Here is a 5,453-nt window from a genome sequence, read left to right as displayed (position 1 = left end):
TATATATCCTTTCCATGGTTTCCTGAGTTATGTGCAAGGTAGGTGATGACAGATTTGGACAGAAGGTAGTACTGGAGGGCTTGTGGCTCTTGGAGAAGAGCTAGTATGATCAGCCTGCTGTGACCACAGCCACACTCTGGCTTCCACATCACACCCACAAGGCTGTGTGTAACAATACCTGGACAGCAGGTAGCAAAGAAACAACTACTCTAAATTTTGGAATGTAAAGTAATGTCAGCACATTACATAATGAATTTCATAACTTTTGAAATATTGTAAAATAAATTTCTCTGAAGCAAGGACTTGGATTAAATTACTATTAGTCTTACAGCTTTTCTGGACTGAAATATACCATAAAACTATTTTTTGTCTGAATTTGTTCAACCTACTCTCTCCTACTACTGTCTAGTTTGTTTTTCTCATTGCTGACACAAAATACCTGACACCCAAAGTTAAAGTAATCTCATCTCATAGACGGTAGAGGCTTCAGCCTGTAGCTGGCTGGCTCCAAGGCAGGTGTGTGGCAGAAGGGCATCACAGAGGAGAAGCTGTCCATAGAAGGCAGAAGGCAGCAAAAGCATGCAAGCAGCAAACAAGCCGCAGGCACCTCCTGTCCCTCTATATGGTACCCAGGCTACCCATCCTCAGGACAAGGAGCACTCACACCCAAGGTGGGGCACCCTTAGTCCTAAACAGCACCGCACCAAACCAATCAATGGACTAATTTAGCAATTAAACATCATTAATCCCAGCCTCACACAATCTAGATCTAGCCACCTCTGAAAAAGCCCTACCTATGACGGTAGAGAGGGACAGTTACACACAGCCATAACAATTGCAGATGGGGCTCTGAAGGAGTATCGATACTTGCAGAATATTATAAGCCATATACAAGGATCTCTAGGTTGGAGAGATAGCTTGACAGTCTAAGAGCCTGTGTGGCTAGCGCAAGGACTGGAGCTGAAGCCTCGGTACCTAATTCTGTGCAGGCGCTCATGCCTGGGCATGCTGAGCCACGTACTGAATCCTGGTGTGGTGACACACGCCTATAATCCCATTGCTGGGGAGGCTGAGACAGGAGGATCACTATGAGTTCAAGCTGTATTGCAAGAACCTATACCCAATAAATAAATAAATACTTTTAAAAGAGCATCATTGCCTTGCATTTCTCAAAAATTGCAAAATGGCTTCTTCTCTGACAAGCTGGAAACTGAATTAAAATTGTGGCCTCCTAGAATAGGTGTTGCCTGCTGAGAGTGGCACAGTGAAATCTCCTTTATTTTCAGTAATTTTGTATTTAGCAAACTGTGACTGAGCAGAGACAGACAGACAGACAGAGATAGAGAAGAATTTGATTCAAGGGTTTTTTTTGTTTTTTTTTTATTTTTTTTATTTTAGGGAAGGGTCACCAGGGTGTTCAGGGTCTCACTACTAGATCGGACTCAGAGTGCTCTACCTGTTTACAGCCTCCCGAGAGCTGGGATTACAGGGGCGCATCACCACACCCTGTCTCAATTGCTGTCTCAGCAGAGTCCCAGGGATGGGGCCAGCACGGCAGGCCTGGGGATCAAACCCCTGGCCCCTGAGCCTGCTTACAGGTGCTTTAATCTGCTGAACACCCTATTTTGTGTTCAAGACAAAGACAACATCAACCATTCTCTCTCTTGCTACAGCAGTCCACAAGTGCCTTGTTATTTAAAGATTCATATAACCATGGTACATATCATGAACAAATTAAAAATTCAGTCTAAAGCTTTTTAAAGCTTCTTCATTTTTATTGTGAAACTGATTTTTTTTTTTTTCAGAACTGGGGATTGAACTCAGTCCCTTGTGCTTGCCAGGGAAGTGCTTATTCCACTGAGCCATCTCCCCAGCCCCGTAACTGATAAAATTTTAAAAAGACAATAATACTGCTCTATTTTTCACTGAAAAATCAAAACACAATTATGAACTTTAATAAAAATGTATACTTCATATCTCATAGAATATTCAGTTTGTCTATTTTAGAGGATTAATAACTCTTACCTAATAGGCAATGATGTTATAGACAAGTTTCTATTTCAGTTATTTTTCTACTTGTTCAGAGTGAAAGCAAGTGATGTCTTCTATTTTGAAAAAAAACTGCTATTTTTCATAAGATGCAACTTTTAATAAATAGATGCTCACTGTAATCATTTGGAAATTGATATCATCAGCACCTTCTCAACTTAAGATTACCAAGTTTGTAGAATTTCATAATACAATAAATTGTGAAAATATATCGTAGGACAAAGAACTGGTCTTTATTGGAAGGTTGGGAAATTTGTTCTCTATTTTCTTTAACTCATAGACAAATTTGTTACAATTTGCCTTTAAAATAAACCCTACTGCACAGTTTACTCAATTAGATAGACCCTAGTTGTCCAATCATTGTTATGGTTTGTGTCTAGCTGTCCCCCCAAAGCGTCATGCAGTCATGGCACAGTGTTTGGAGTTTGTGACTGATTATTGTGGGTGTGGATGCTGTACCTGCGTTGGCAGATTATTTGCGTGACAGTGTGAGGAGGGAAGAGAGGCTAGCTGCTGCCTGAGCTGCTGCCACTCCCTTTGCCCTTGCTGTTTGCCACCACCATGAACAGCTGCCCTCTACCATGTGCCGCTCTGTCTTGCAGCCAGCTGAGAGTGGACTGAAACCTTCACTAACTGTCAGCTAAATAGACCTTTCCTTCCTTCATTTTGAGTGTCGGGTATTTGTCCCAGCAACGAGAGAAGAGTAACCGAGAGAGTCATATTATAATAGACCACGTTTAATAGTTTATTCTTGACATTGTGTCATCTATACATATGTAAATGCTTTACAAATATGTACAGCAAGACAATAGTGTTCCTTTCACACTTCCGTCATTTAGTTGAAAAATAATATCACCTATTTCTTTTCTATTACCACATATTTCTGTTTAAAATCTCCTTGTAATATTACAGTTATTTTTTACCTAAACTCGTGAATGTGCCTCACAATAATTAAGTGCTGATATCTATAACCAAATTTCAAAAATCTTTAAATTTTTTTAAGTAATAAAATCAAAAGTAGGGGCTGGTGAGATGGCTCAGTGGTCTGGAGCACCTACTTAGAACAAGCTTAGCAAAGCACAGGGACCACGGTTCAATCCCCCAGCACCACATGCCAGCCCGCCCCGCCCCCTGGTGGGCTGAGCTGGCCACACACAAATAAATAAATAAATAAATAAATAAATAAATAAATAAATAAAATTCAAAAAAAAATCAAAAGTAAACAAAGGAGGGCTGGCCAGATAGCTCAGCAGACTAAAGCACCTGTTTAGGCAGAACGCAGCGACTGGGGTTTGATCCCCGGCATGCCATGCTGGCCCTACCCCCTGGGGTACACTGAGAAGGATTAAGACTGGGCGTGGTGGTGCGCACCTGTAATCCCAGCACTTGGGAGGCTGAAAACAGGAGGATCACTACAAGTCCAATCTAGTAGTGAGACCCTGTAAACACTGTACTAAATATATTTAAAAAAAAAAAAAAAAAGAGTAGACAAAGGGCTGAGGATGTAGTTCACTTGCACAGCGCCTGCCTGGCGGGGGCAAGCCAGTTCAATTCCCTGTACAAAAGAACACAAAGTGAACAAAGCACATTGTATTATAGTATTTGTCTTCATGTTCAGACACTGTGATCTTTAGCAAGCGAAAATATTCAAACTTCTAATAAAAATGTTTAGATTTTAGCTGAGGTTTACTTACTTATTTTTTTCTTTTGTTTTAGGTTCTGTGGACCAAATCCAGGACTTCTTTTAGCTTGCTAGGCAAGTACTCTACTACTGAGCTAAATCCCCAACCCCAGTGTTTGCATTTTTAACTGAACATTAAGAATTCCTTGATTGGGCTGGTGAGATCGCACAGCAGACTAAGTGCCTACTTAGGCAAGCACAGGGACTGGGGTTCGATCCCAAGTACCACATGCTGCACAGGCATGAGCCAGCCACCAAGTCCAGGGTGTGGTGCTGCTCTATAATGCCAGCGCTGGGGAGGCTGAAAACACAAGGATCGCCATGAATCTGAGTGTGGGGTAAGACCCCATACATAAATAAATAAGTAAATATAAAAAGAATTCCTTGATCGAACATCATTCCTCATTTTTATACTCAATAATTCCAAACTCCCAGTGTGCCACACATGACAGGACTGTCTTGGTTCTCAGTACTGTAGGGTTTTGGAGAATGAACAAGCTCCACAATCAGTGGCTTCAGGCTGCTCCGTGGCTGCGGGGCCGTGGCAAGCTTGTGGCTTGAGAAGATCAAATTTCCAAAACTTACAAATACTGCCAAAATTTGAAAGGGTTTTCTTCCCCCGTGTAGAAATAACTGAATAGCACAAGCAAGCCACCTGAGAAATAAAAATACTTTTTGTCACTTAGTTAATGACAGTAGCTAAAGTCAAAGCATGAATTTAGGTCTTCATTTGGAAAGCTTCCAAATGCTTTAGCACTTAGGGGAAAGAAAAATCACCTCACCCAGACGTGGACGTGGCAACCTAAGAAAGAACCCCTCAGCGCACTGCTGAAGGATGACCTCAGAGTGGTGGTTTCACAGAGCAGAGAGAGGAAGAGATGGTAGTGCTGTCAGAGAAATACACAACCATCTCCTTGGTGGAAAATCCTCACTGTGTAAATACAATGCCAGAGAGATACTTCATCTAGCCAAAATATTGACAGCATTTATGGTAAATAGTAAATATGAATGAGCAAGCAGAAACAGTGACTGAATCTGCCAAAAAGAATTATCAGGAACCAGTGAGATACGCAAAACAGTGCCCAGGATGTATTAGCTACTACTTTCGTGTCATTAATTTTAGTAACTTCAAAGCAATTTCTTCAGTGAGCTCTCCTACCAAGCCAGCTGGTCTTAGCCTGCCCTAATGATTCTAGCTGGTATGAGATGAAAAGTTTTCAATATTAAAAGATAAATAAATATTAAAAGCATTGAAAATAAATAATTTTCAATATTAAAAGATAAAAGTGACATGGGTCACTCGATATTAAAATGTTAGAATACTCACCTTTCATACAAATATATTACCTCATTTGTGAGTGGAGGTTGTATACTCTGCAAGAAGAAGGTGAATTTTCTTAACTTCCAGGCAAGAGTTTCAAAAATGAAAGAGAGACTGGGGAGTTAACTCCGTAGAATAAGTGATTGCCTGGCAAGAGCAAGGTCCTGAGTTCAATCCTCAGTACCGCAAAAAAAAAAAAAGAGAGAGAGAGAGAAGGGAAAATGCTGTAAAGATACAAGAGCCGGCCAAATAGCTCAGCAGGTTAAAGCATCTGCTTAGGCAGATGCAGGGGCCTGAGGTTCAATCCCCAGGCCTGCCATGCCAGCCCTGTCCCGGGGTGCACTGAGACAGCCATTGAGATTGGGTGTGGTGGTGTGCGCCTGTAATCCCAGCACTTGGGAT

This window comes from Octodon degus, unplaced genomic scaffold (assembly GCF_000260255.1).
Source record: "Octodon degus isolate 3935 unplaced genomic scaffold, OctDeg1.0 scaffold00001, whole genome shotgun sequence".
Classification (NCBI taxonomy): domain Eukaryota; kingdom Metazoa; phylum Chordata; class Mammalia; order Rodentia; family Octodontidae; genus Octodon; species Octodon degus.
Note: the sequence above shows the minus strand (reverse complement) of the source record.